A 14,647-nucleotide genomic window follows, 5' to 3' on the forward strand; every position below is an offset into this window, starting at 1 on the left:
CTCGGGCTGATGCTGCCTGCAATACACTCCGGCACAGATAGACTCCGCCCCCATATGCACGAAGTTACTCCACAGATTCCTGGGACGGGCCATAGATAATATCCCAATTGATAAAGCGTCGTAAAATAGACAAGAAATTAAAAAAAAAACCACGACGATGATGTTGAAAAGGGAAAAAAGATTGCATGAAGGATTGCCTTTCTCTGTAAAGAATGGATTATAAAGACGCTAACGGTGTGCATACACGTCACTGTTATTGAATGTTTGGGGTACTGTGAAAAATAGGTTTCTTGCTCTGTGTCACGGGTAGCGTGGAGGGGGCAACACTGGTCTAGAGAAGTATAATGGCTGCAGTCCCCATTACGTCGTCGTGTGCTGCAACTAGTGGATATGTAATGAACTTCTCGTCGCCCCAGGCGACAATAACCACTTCGAAATAACTTATTTTCATTTCGTTTCGGAGAATTATATAACCTGGCTGCAATTAAAGGTTGGATACTCGGATAAGAATTGGCCACGCTTCTTGCTCCTATATTTGCGATACCGGAATTTTTACCGCGGTCGAGGGATTCGTAATCGTGTTATATTCCACTTTCTATGTTGAACTGTCCTACATGTCTTGGGATGGCAAGGCCAGTGACTGACCGGTTGAGTTGGGGTCACAGGTCGCTTGGTCGTGAGGAATGTGGTCTTGCTGGGCGTATGGCCAGCTCCATGTAATAATGTTACGTTACGTGCAGTTTATTTTAGTCTTTTTTTTTCTTCCAACAGGCGCCATGCTCACTAATGTCCGGTTATCATTGTACACTGCAATTATTGTCAGCTGGGTTTGGCGTAGCCTGCCGAAAAACGGGACACGACAATCAATGGGCATTAAAAAGAATTTCCAAATATGAAACTCGATTTTGACAGTCTAATGATGACCTTGCTGAATCCGAGGTTCAAATCCGGCCGAAGTCCCTGTATTTCAAAGGGCAAAATAAAATCATTTTTGCCATCGGTGCAGTCTCGGGTTCATGAACGAATGAACAAAAGAATTTATTGCATTACGATTGGGCAGATAACCGGTGATAATGTTGGTAGTACATTATAGAAGGAAACAAACACAATTCGCACAAAAAACAAATACAAAAAGCAACATAAAGAACACAACAAAATACAAATAAAAAAAAAACAAAACAACACTCCAATACAAACGAGTCAAGACAGTACAAATACAAAATAATAATAATAATAATAATAATAATAATAATAATAATAATAATAATAGCTTTTAAGGAACCCGGAGGTTCATTGCCGCCCTCACATAAGCCCGCCATTGGTCCCTATCCTGAGCAAGATTAATCCAGTCTCTACCATCATATCCCACCTCCCTCAAATCCATTTTAATATTATCTTCCCATCTACGTCTCGGCCTCCCCAAAGGTCTTTTTCCCCACTGGCCTCCCAACTAACACTCTATATGCGTTTCTGGATTCGCCCATACGTGCTACATGGCCTGCCCATCTCAAACGTCTGGATTTAATGTTCCTAATTATGTCAGGTGAAGGATACAATGCGTGCAGCTCTGCGTTGTGTAACTTTCTCCATTCTCCTGTAACTTCATCCCTCTTAGCCCCAAAAATTGTCCTAAGAACCTTATTCTCAAACACCCGTAGTCTCTGTTCCTTCTCAAAGTGAGAGTTCAAGTTTCACAGCCATACAGAACAACCGGTAATATAATTATTTTATAAATTCTAACTTCCAGATTTTTTGACAGCAGACTAGATGACAAAAGCTTCTCAACAGAATAATAACAGGCATTTCCCGTATTTATTCTGCGTTTAATTTCCTCCCGAGTATCATTTATATTTGTTACTGTTGCTCCAAGATATTTTAATTTTTCCACCTCTTCGAAGGATGAATCTCCAACATTTAATAATAATAATAATAATAATAATAATAATAATAATAATAATAATAATAATAATAATAATAATACCGAATGAGATGGCTCAGTGGTAACGCACTGGGCTCTCATTCGGAAGGACCCGGGTTCGATTTCCGGTGCTGGCCACTATGGTCGAGTTTCTCTCGACTGAATATAACTAATTTTCAGTTAAATAAAGGCAAATACTAGATTGAATCCCGTGAACTAAAATACAGTACAAAAATTACAAGTATTGCCAACGTTTAACTGCAGGCAATCGCGGTTTGACCTAGGAGTTCACGCAACTGTAAATAAATACAGATTAAAAAACAATACACCATTACAAAACAATACAATTAATTCATTTAGTGTTCTGCCCAAGGGTAGGTCTTTCACTGCAAACCCAGCTTTCTCCAATCTTTCCTATTTTCTGCCTTCCTCTTTGTTTCCTCATATGATCCATATATCTTGATGTCGTCTATCATCTGATCTTTTCCTACACCGAACTCTTCTCCCGTTCACCATTTCTTCTAGTGCATCCTTCAGTAGGCAATTTCTTCTCAGCCAGTGTCCCAACCAATTTCTTTTCCTCTTCCTGATCACTTTCAGCATCACTCTTTCTTCACCAACTCTTTCTAACACAGCTTTATTTCTTATTCTGTCTGTCCACTTCACACGTTCCGTTCTTCTCCATGTACACATTTCAAATGCTTCTATTCGCTTCTCTTCACTTGGTCGTAATGTCGATGTTTCTGCCCCATATAATGCCACAATCCATACAAAGCACTTCACTAGTCTCTTCCATAGTTCTTTTTCCAGAGGTCCGCAGAAGATGCTCCTTTATAAACTAATAATACAATTACAAAGCAATAACACAAATGCTTAAGCTTACCTCTGATTGAGGTTCTGGCTGATATGTACAGTAGTGGCAAAAAAAACCGGACCGACCCTTGTAGCTGATTTCATAGCCTTGTTCACTCCAGAGCACGATAGACTGATAAGTAAAACTTTCGTGGTTCGAATCCTGCCTGGGAAGGGAACTTTGTTCCTTATTCGAATTTTTTCCCAATACTTTTCGATTGTGTTCAGGTGTAGTTTCCAATACCTCTTGCACCGATTATCTGGTTGGATTGTTTCCGAGGTTCTCCCAACTACAGATCGTTCCATTCGACTCCCGGACGGAAACGCGCGTATGAGCCATGCATGCGTATTCGGCCTAGCTTTGAATTTCTTTAACTACTATTTAAAAATGTATAGATTCAGTTATAATAATCCAATTGCGATAAAAAATTTAGTTAATGAAATCAGCTACCATAACAAACAAAGTAAATCCGTCGGCCATTCTATTAATGTTGTAATTGTCCACTTCAAGCCGGTATCAGTATAACTTAATAGTGAAGCATCCGTTTGTTTACACTACACAATTGTTAAACATGAGCAAAAACAAAATTTGCATTTCTTTTTGCATATTATTAGCCCACTTCCCTTCCAGCGTATTGACGTAAACTTCTGAATCACTCTGTATATAAATAATTTCAACCTGCACATTTGCTCACAATAAACTGTAAGTGAATTCGAGTCTTTATAAATAAAAGACAATGTTACTGAACGAAAGCATTTTTATTTATCCGAAATAGGAAGTTGCATGCTAATAAGTCTGAAACAGGTTATGCTTGTTTGTTTCTCTGTAATCCTTGCTGAACGCCTTATCGCTAAATCATTGCACTCATAAATCATAAAGTAAATTATAACTGTTTTCAATTGCGAAGCCTATTCATTGGCAACGACTGCTGCAGCTACTGTTAGCCCGCGTTATAAATATCGAGGTTGTGTAATGACCGAACTTTCGACTGGGCTATTTGTTGACTTTGTGTAGCCAGTGAATACTGTGCATTCCCTTTATTCCGCCGTAATTTTACGCTACCCATCTCAGTCTGCGTTTGACACTTAGGCAGATCGATTAAAGCTCACAAGCAAACATTCCCATGGGGGCAGATAAAAAAGTTAATTTTTCTCTTTCACCATGTTAATAATGTCAAAAGAAGTGCTTATACAAATTTTGGCCACTCGGCCGCAATTACGAGGGTCGTAAAAAAATAAGTTCGCAAGGGACGTTAATAGAAAGAAAACACAATTCCATTGGAAAAATTTAGTGGAACAGAGACAGTAATTTGTTGAGCTATTTTTTCAACATATTCCCCACCGGAATTTGGACATTTGTCATGTCATGGGATCGACAGAGAGGTGCAGACGGCTGTCAAACGCTGGTTTCGATCCCAGACGGCTGACTTCTACGATATAGCCTAAGTAGGGAAAGGAAGTTCATGCATTTGCATATTTATTCTCTAGCTTTGTGTGATTATGCTGAAAAATTATCTACATGAATCATAAATTTCTGAATACAGTAATATTACTTTTATTGTGCATAAAAGTGCATATTCTGCCTTTATTTAGGCCTATAAAAGCACCATATTTTAACATTTATGCAGGGAAACTGCATATTATGTATGTTTATTTGTCTTTCCCTCATTTTTAAAAGTGTGTAACCTCGTAAACACGACTAATTTATGTTTATGAATTTTGAACGTAACGATGACGCCCTCATAGGGAGCCTCTCAAGCTAGCAATTGGTATTTCTTTACTGCAGTCTTTAGCAGATTCCGATAGAACAATATCCAGTTTAACATCAGTTCCAGGAAATGTAGGAGATAAAGTGAACGAGAAAACAGCAAATATTCTTTCCAAAAACCCTGGCTATTATCAACTTAAAGAAATTCAAGATATTCTCAAAGGAAAAACAACCCAAAAACCAACAAAATTTTCTATGGAACAGCTCACAACTTTTGTACAAGCACCTCTTACTTCTTGTGACGTAGAACGACGTTTTTCACGCTACAAAGCTATACTGAGAGCCAACAGGCGAAGAATAACAACAGAAAACGTACATCACTGCTTAGTTGTTAACTGGAACAGCATAAATGGGACATTCAGCAGTGAGGCAAGCACTTCAAAATCGTAGACTAAACGTAAGTTACCTATACCTTATTATTCTGTGAAAATAATCTCAGACTGATAATGCATATTTTGTAGCATATTTATCTATTTTTACGGCATAAATGCATATATATTCTTCACGTTTTTAGGGCATGAACTTCCTTTCCCTGGACATAAGGATACAAAAATTGATCCCATGGTATTACAGATGTCGGGGATATGTTGATAAATAGCGCAGTTGCTGTATCTGTTTTAATAAATCTTTCAATGCAATTGTGCTTTTTTCTGTAAACGGCCCCATCAGCCCCAGGGAAAATCACTTTCTGGACGGCCTTGTAATTGCGGTTGAGTGGGCAAAATTTATATAAGGACTTCTTTTGACATTATTAACGTGGTGGAAGAAAAAAATAACTTTATCTGCCCCCATCAGAATGTTTGCTTGTCAGCAGTAAGCACTTGATAGACTTACTCTCAAGTGTTGTCGTAATAATTCACCATTAAAATGGGACACATTCACGGACCGGAGAACGCGAATTCGATTATGCGCAATGTTCAAAACATACAGAGGTGAGCCTGCCTGGAGAGAAATAAAAAATAGGTTGCAGTCGCCAAATTACTCTTCAAGGAACGACCACTCATATAAATTGAGGGAAAGAAGACAGAAGACAGACACTGGAAAGTTTTCTTTTCTCAATCGTACTATCAGGGACTGGAATACTTTATGTGCAGACTTATTAAAGGCTTTACCAATAACCAAAAATGTATTTAAAAATAGGCTTAAGGACTTTACTAATAGACTGTAGTATATTATACACACTATTTAAAGGGTGTAATTGATATCTTGTTATTTTAAGTGTTCGATCAGTGAGGAAGTGTGTTGTGTTAGTGAAGTGTGTAGTGTAGTGGTCTATTGTGTAAGTGAAGTGTGTTGGTGTCAGTGAAGTGGCTGTGCAAAGTATTTGAACAGTGAAATGATTAGAAGTGTTAGTGAAATCAGGATAGAATCAGTACAATGAGTGAGTTGACAGCGAAATAAGTGTAGTGCCGAAAGGTACTTGTGTAGGTATGAATCTGTCACACTCGTGGGTCTTAGTTCGAACTTAGGGTTAAGATACAAATTAGATTTACTTTAAATGTTATTTTAAATGACCATGCTTCATTTAATTTAGGATGTTCCTTGTTGTTATTATTATTATTATTATTATTATTATTATTATTGTTTTTATTATTATTTTTATTAGTTGTGTTCATTATTAATTGTCATTATTGAGTGTAATTAGTTACCACTGCCAACGGGTATATACCCATTTGCAGTGTGAATAAATACGTACATACATACGATAAAGGATTTTTTCAGTTGAAAACTCACTTTAATAAAAAAATGACTTACAACGTTATTTTATGCAGTAATGCAATTATTGCGTAGGTCTATAAGTGAGAGGTTTATATCGTACAGGAATTGAAATAGTTTGTATGGATAGGAGAAAGGTATTACTCTTATATCACTGATAATATACAGCAGATTGTGGGTACCCATTTCTGTGGCGATAAACGAAAATATTTGTCGACATATTAGCAGTGTCGTCTCTTTTATAACGGTGAAGTATAGAGAGATATTCTTGTCCAGTGCGAGACTTCCAGCACGTAGTTCTTACGGCCGTTCTTGGGATTCCTCTGGCTTGGTCTTGTCATCAGTTGTAATAAAAAGTTCTTGATAAGTCACTTGTTTTTAAATATCCTTGTAATACAAACGCGGATGAATATTCATTGAGTCACTTTGTTTGACTTTAAGGTCTTACAAAACGCATCGGTATCTCAGATATGTTACATAGTCTCTGAACTTGAAGGAGAAAGTGTTCTCCTTGCGCAACACTGACCACAGTGTCAGAGTTTCGGTGTGGATGAATACTCACCACACATTGCGTAACCTTACTTTTCTGGGAACATTTTTAACTAGGATCCGTGATTAATTAAATGTGTGTCCCGTAAAGGACATGACAGATGATTTCTTGAGAAGACTACAACGTCTTCGCTTTGGGAACAGGAGAGGAAAATTCCAGAGACTGTAATGAATGGCAATACCTCTTCTTTGTCGTAATCACGAGTTTGAAGCTGCTTCTGTACAACACTAATGAGACTGCTTGACATGTTGTAGGTCTAGAGATGGAATGTAAATGCTTTATTTAAAAAATAGATTTAAGTTATTCATGTAATAGAACAAATAAAAAGTTACTAATGGGATCGGAATGTAGATAATTCCTTGACATTGTGTGTCTTAATGAGACATTTCTTTTAAAATCGAGTCTGGCATCAGAAATTCAGATAGGTTATCTGTGTCGTATTTGAATTCTCATCCTACTAATTTACATGAAGGCGAAGAAACAGGGAAAGGAGTTTCAGTAAGAAACGCCAAGGAGAAAAGGACTAAAACGAATAGAAGAGATCATTAAGATAAAAATTTGGAATAGAATGAGGATGAAAAGGAGCATAAAAAAAGAGACGGGGAATTCACAGAATTTCGTTGATTGCGTAAATGGTTCCTTTTATTTTATTACTTTTTTTTGTATTTTATTGTAGAGGTTCATTATCTAAGCTAAAAATGCATTGCGTACATCACTTACCGCTTTTAAGTCTTGTGAAAATAATGTATATCAGGTGGGCCTGGATGGCGCAGTTGGTAAAGTGCTGGCCTTCTGTGCCCGAGGTTGCGGGTTCGATCCCGGCCCAGGTCGATGGCATTTAGGTCTAAGTGCGCTTAAACGTGACAGGCTCATGTGAGTAGATTTACTGGCATGTAAAAGAACTCCTGCGAGACAAAATTCCGGCACACCGGCGATTCTGATATAACCTCGGCAGTTGCGAGCGTCAAATAAAACTTAATTTAATTTAATATGTTATCAGAATCGCAAAAATTACATCTTTAATGAAGTTTATTTTCTCTAACGTGTTATTGAAATAATTAAACATGACGTTATAACTTACATTTTGTGAAGTATTGCTAGATACACTATTATTATGTAATTCTTGTAAATATATTTTGGTTTCCTTTTTTTTTTTTTTTTTGGCGTTGCATAAATTTTACATTTTCTTCTTTATTACTTTTCTTTAGATAACGCTCGTCGCTTATTCATTTGCCAAATAAATTGCGCAACACTCGAGAGATGGTAGTACGCATATGCTCTGGCATGTGCAGTATCTAGCGGAGACTTTTCCAACTTCGTGTTACTCCAAAAATGTTAAATTGTCAATTTATATATCGAACAAAGACTTATTCACGTCAAAAGAGAACTGTAATATGCTAGAATTGCATGTATGAGTTTATTTTGTTTTATTTAAGTGCCTAGCGATCTTAATTACTTATTTCTTATTTTGATATGGAATAGAAAGATGACGATAAAGATGATTAGGAAAGTGAGAAGAATTATTTCTGAAGGAGAATGAAATTAAAGTACGAGAGAGGAAGAGAAATATTGAAAGACTATGCTGTGGAAGATAAGATTGTGAAGGAGAAAAAAAAATATGCAAGACCCTACGTCCATGATCCTTCTCAGAAATAGTTTTTTTTAATCATTTAGAGGCTTTACACGACATAGCTGGTGTACTAGTCTTGTTAATGTCTGCATACCAGCATTGCATTGTCCTTCATCTTTAGATATTCTGTCAAAATTACTTTTTTAAGTTGCCTGCTTAGACCAGTATGTTAAATAGCATTTAGTCACGATTAACATGAAATGTTGTGATGGAATCGTGAAGAAGTTTTTTACATTTATAATTTAAAATATGTGGGGGAATTGTTTCTTACCATTGTCATGTTTTTGTTGAAGCAACAATACATTTTTAGAATGTGAAAGCTGAAAGCAGTAGACACAAAAATTTAAATTTAAATTAATTTTGAATTTGCTGACATTTGATTTAATCTTCGGAATAACAATTTAGTATTAATAGTATGGAAGGATGATGATGAGAGAAAAGACAGTAAAAAGTAGTGTTGAGGAAAAACAGAGAGATGAGTAGATGAATATAGATAAACACGAGGAAGAAGAGAAAAATAAGACTTAAGTGGAGAATGATTGAAATGGAGATAAAGAGAGACACAGGATAAAGTAAAAAAGATGAAAATGAAGGTAAAAAGGGAAGAAAGGGAAGACAGTGATAATGAAAGTGAGAAGAAATAGAGGAAGAATATGGGTAGAAGAATATTCAGATTAAATATGAGAAAGATAGGTAATATTAGAAATATATAGAATAAGGCCTACAATAAGAATGAAGGGGAAGAAAAATAGAAGAAATACTACGAGAAGAAAATAGATAGGTGGAGGAAAATTATGGAATGACGTAGAGAGGAAATAGAAGCATGAGTATGAGGAAAAATAAATAAATGAAGAAGTGAAGGTGAACGATTGAAACGGAAGCTAGAAGAAATAGGAGACAAAGTAGTCTTTGAGGAAAATATAAAGTGAAGGAAGATGATGGGAGCGAAGGTGAGGAAAATAGAAGAAAAGTATGAGAAGAAGTAGAGGATGAAGTGGAGGAGAACGAGAACAAATGAAACAAAAAAGTGTTAGGAATATAGTATATGAAGTTGAGGAGGACGATGAGAATGATGACGAGAGGAAATAGAACAAATGTAAGAAAAATATAGAGAATAAACTGGAGAACGATGAAACTGAGGGGGAGGAGACATAGTAGAAAAGTATGAGACATAGAGAATGAAGTGGAGAAGGACAATGAGAATGAGGGTGAGAGGAAATAGAACAAAAGTATGAAAGATATAGAAAATGAAGTGGGGGACGAGGCAGAAATAGAATAAAAGGTGTGAGACACACAGAAAATGAGGTGGAGGACGATGAGAATGAGGGGGAGGGGAATAGAATAAAAGGTGTGAGAAATATAAAGAATCAAGTGGAGGAGGGCGATGAGATTGAGTCGGAGGAAAAATAGAACAAAAGTATGAGAAATGTAGAAAATGAAGTGGAGGAGGACGATGAGAATGAGGGGAAGGAAAAATAGAACAAAAGTATGAGAAATTTAGAGAATGAAGTGGAGGAGGACGATGAGAATGAGGGTAGGGGAAAGTATAACAAAAGTATAAGAGATATAGAAAATGAAGTGGAGGAGGACGATGAGAATGAGGGTAGGGGAAAGTATAACAAAAGTATAAGAGATATAGAAAATGAAGTGGAGGACGATGAGAATGAAGAAGAGGGGAATAGAACAAAGGTATGAGACCTATAGAGAATCAAGTGGAGGACACGATGAGAATGAGAGGAAAGAAAAATAGTACAAAAGTATGATAAATGTAGAGAATGAAATGGAGGAAGTCGATGAGAATGAGGAGAAGAGGAAATAGAACAAAAGTATGAAATATATAGAAAATGAGTGGAGGACAATGAGAATGAGGGAAGGAGAAATAGAATAAAAGGTGTGAGACAGAAAATGAAGTGTAGGACGATGAGAATGAGGGGGAGGAGTATAGAATGAAAGGTGTGAGAAATATAAAGAATGAAGTAGAGGAGGGCGATGAGATTGAGGGGAAGGAAAAATAGAACAAAAATATGAGAAATGTAGAGAATGAAGTGGAGGAAGACGATGAGAATGAGGGGAAAGGAAAATAGTACAAAAGTATGAGAAATGTAGAGAATGAAGTGAAGGTAGACGATGAGAATGAAGAAGAGGTTAATAGAACAAAGGTGTGAGACATATAGGGAATCAAGTGGAGGACGACGATGAGAATGAAAAGAAGGAAAATAGTACAAAAGTATGATAAATGTAGAGAATGGAGAAAGACGATGAGAATGAGGGGAAGGGAAAGTAGTACAAAAGTATGAGAAATGTAGAGAATGAAGTGGAGGGAGACGATAAGAATGAAGGGAAGGAAAAATAGTACAAAAGTATGAGAAATGTAGAGAATGAAGAGGAGGAAGACGATGAGAATGAGAGGAAGGGAAAATAGTACAAAAGTATGAGAAATGTAAAGAATGAAGTGGAGGAAGACGATGAGAATGAGGGAAGGGAAAATAGAACAAAAATATGAGAAATATAGAGAACGAAATGGAGGAGGACGTTGAGTATGAGGAGGAGAAATAGAAGGAAAATTATGAGAAAAATGGAGGAAGTGTACGAGAACAATGAGAATGCAGGTGAGAGGTGGAAGCAAAAGTATGAGAAAATGAAGGACGAAGGGGAGGACGATGAGAATGAGTACTAATAGAAATATTATGAGAAAAAATAAAGAACAAAATGTAGGAGGACGATGAAAGTGCGAGAAGAAAAGCATGAGAATAATAGAGAATGAAGTGGAATAGGACAATGAGAATGAAGGGGAAGACAAATAAAGGGAAAATTATAAGAAGGGATATTGGTTATGGTGATACTCTTGAAGGAATAGAAGAAGTAGATAGCGATGTTCTCAAACAGTGGAGAGAAGAAGGAGCGGGAAGTGTTGACAGTGAAGGTGAACAGATATTTGAGAAAAAATATGACATTCATGAATGTAGGCGTAAGAGTTGAAACAAATTGTGAAGGATGTGGAGAACGAGAAAACGACGATTTTGCACGACGAAAAACTTATTCATTCTCATTGTCACCCTTGTCAAGTTTGAAGCACTGCGTGGCGTCACCGAATTGTTCGTATGAAAATGAAAATGAAAGATCGTAAGGGTAAGTTGTACTTATTAAATTCAAAATTCAGCGACGGAATCGAGGACATTGTTTGTGAAAGCCTCAATTAGAGAGATGAAGCAAGTCTCCACACAACTTCTATAGCGCTACTTTAATTCTCCATGAGTTTACCTTTCAGGAATAGAATGAAATGAGAAAAAATTGCTACTGCATGACTATGTTAATGGAAGAGGGTCAAAGCATTTATTGTCTTAACCCTCACCCCGACAGATCACCGTTTCCAATCGAATCCATATATTCAACCGAAGGTCGAGCACGACATATCGTCTATCTGCAAGTACCATTTATCTCATTTGCAAGAGTTATTTATTGCATTCATTTCCATCAGTTTTACTCGAAAATAATTTTTGTACACAAACTTGAGCCGTAATGCTGGGTTGCACCTTTAAGCGGAGAAGGAGGTTGAGGTCGTACACGAACGACAGCAAGACACGGGTCACGCCGCGTGACGAAACGCTGATACGCCGAGGTGACACTACACGTATGCACTAATGATGATGAACAAGATGATGGGGCAACCTCTGGGCCCCTGCTTTTTATTAGCGAGGGAGGTGGGGGATGAAGACACTGGTGATGACCGGTACTATGTGCCCCCCTCCCCAAGAGTACTTACAGATGGCCATGACCTAACAACCTGAGCAGTTAGCATACCGATCCTCCCCTCCCCCTCCTCCTACAGGCTTAATTTCCCTACAGCTGCTGCCTACCACTTTCAGTTTCAATATCGCGCGGAGTGAGTTCGGGTGCTGTGCTGTTCTGTGTACTGCATTTTGCGTGTTTGAGCCAGGTAGTCGCGTGGTGCCGCTACCGCTGCCGCCACTGCTGGGATTGCTGCTTTCACGATGTTTCACAAGGTACGGTCTAGGACTGCCCTGCCTCCAGTACGAGCCAGTTCCTCGGCTGCCTGTCCGCGGGACAGACGTGTTCTCCAGTCTCGCGATCTTTGGGATTATGTTTCGATTCTGCAAATGGTAGACCTGAAGACATGGCCAATAATAATAATAATAATAATAATAATAATAATAATAATAGTGATGATAATAATAATAAGATTAATAATAATAATAATAATAATAATAAATTTATTGCCATAAAAATATAATGCAAATGAATTGCAAATATGCAAATGGCAGACTTGAAGACATGGCAAATAATAATAATAATAATAATAATAATAATAATAATAATAATAGTAATAGTGATGATGATAATAATAATAATAAATTTATTGCCATAAAAATATAATACAAATGAATTGTAAATGTGCAAATGTTAGACCTGAAGACATGACCAATAATAATAATAATAATAATAATAATAATAACAAATTTATTGCCATAAAAATATAATACAAATTAATTGTAAATATGCAAATGGTAGACCTGAAGACATGGCCAATAATAATAATAATAATAATAATAATAATAATAATAATAATAATAATCATCATCATCATCATCATAAATGTATTGCCATAAAAATATAATACAAATGAATTGTAAATATGCAAATGGTAGACCTGAAGACATGGCTAATAATAATAATAATAATAATAATAATAATAATAATAGTGATGATAATAATAATAAGATTAATAATAATAATAATAATAATGATAATAATAAATTTATTGCCATAAAAATATAATACAAATGAATTGTGAATATGTGACTAGTTGCAGGAAATGGGACCTAAAGTCGGATTTTTCATTTTTTTGTTTGTTTTTTTTTTTTGTGGTTTCAGAAAGAGGATGAAATACTGAGCATTTTAAACAAATTCATGGTTCTATGTGCTGCAGTTTTTAATATATTACTTATTGAATGTTGATATAACATTATGTACTTTTCGAGAAAAATGCAAATTAAAATTTTCATTTGTTTCCTAGCAACTATAAGAAAGATTTAAGTACTTATGAAGCACTGTGTAAAACTAGGTCCTAGTTTAGTATTTTAAAAATGCCTACTGGTAGCGCAAGATGTCAAAACATAGAAATGCAGTTTTTATACCGCAAATTCGTTATTTTGTGCTCCTGTAAAATTTCCTTTCACGACTTTAGGTCCCTTTTCGCGCAACGGGTCACATATGCAAAATTCAAGCACTCCCCTGAAAGGAAGTGATCTCGTGTTCAGGAGAGGATTCGATACATAATAAAGTTTTATGCATAAATTACAATAAAATAACATTTAAGAAATTAACATTAAACAATTAAACATCATCTAAAAGATTAACATAACATCTAGTAGCACATTACGATACAAGGTTGGGAAATGCTTTTTACAAAATCGAGGAAAAGTTTTTAAAATAAGCAGAGCGGGTTTTCCAGTTTCCAAGATTTTGTAATACACTTCACAAACGTATATCGTACAACATTATTTGCACGGTCATATTTCTAAAATTGAAATTATAATACATTTTGCATTAAAAGTTTAGAGCAATATTATCCCAAAGCCTTCGCAAAACTGCACTGTAATAGTAATTAAGCAACAATAAGTGCACTGCAATGGGTATATTTCAGTATAGTTTTATGTTATGAAGAATAGTTTTCCTAGCAACAAGTTTCTGTGTGGGAATTCTAACTTTCATGGCCTAACAACAATAGCTGTAAAAAGAACAAAAAACACGAGCATGCAAAATATATATATATATATATATATATATATATATATATATAGATTAAGAAATGCGGTTTAAGAGGGGCATACATACTTTAAGTACTGAAAAATTGATAAAATTCAGTCTCTTTCTTTCTCAACAATGAATAATACTATAAGTTAACCTTGAAATTTTATATGCTCAATATACACTACTTTTTCAATTGTACACTATTTTCAGATTTAGTAAAACTATTATCGTTACGGGTTATTAGAAATAGAAAATGAAGCCCGTGACTTTTGTTTATTCAAACGGTATACCTCATAACACAGTTTTTAATATATTGCCGTGAAATTTTGCGTGCAATTGTATTTCGTACTTGTAAATAAACGTGCCTAGAACTATTGGTTTAACACTTAATATTTATTTAAAAAAATATTTTAACCTAATAAAATTAAAAAAAAAGGATTG

The 14,647-nt window shown here is 35.8% G+C and overlaps 1 protein-coding gene across 3 annotated transcripts in view; it reads left to right on the forward strand.

The window, feature by feature from the left end:
- The window catches only part of LOC138693071 (uncharacterized), a 512,392-nt gene that overhangs the window by 277,400 nt on the left and 220,345 nt on the right, over positions 1 to 14,647 (forward strand). For 2 of the 3 annotated variants that reach the window (XM_069816648.1, XM_069816650.1), the window contains exon 1: positions 12,291 to 12,438. The exons of the other annotated variant lie outside the window; for it this stretch is intronic. The gene's annotated coding sequence lies outside the window, so the exon portion shown is untranslated. Of the gene's footprint in view, positions 1 to 12,290; positions 12,439 to 14,647 lie in introns of those variants that run through there. 3 annotated transcript variants of the gene reach the window in all.

This window comes from Periplaneta americana, chromosome 17 (genome assembly GCF_040183065.1).
Source record: "Periplaneta americana isolate PAMFEO1 chromosome 17, P.americana_PAMFEO1_priV1, whole genome shotgun sequence".
NCBI lineage: Eukaryota > Metazoa > Arthropoda > Insecta > Blattodea > Blattidae > Periplaneta > Periplaneta americana.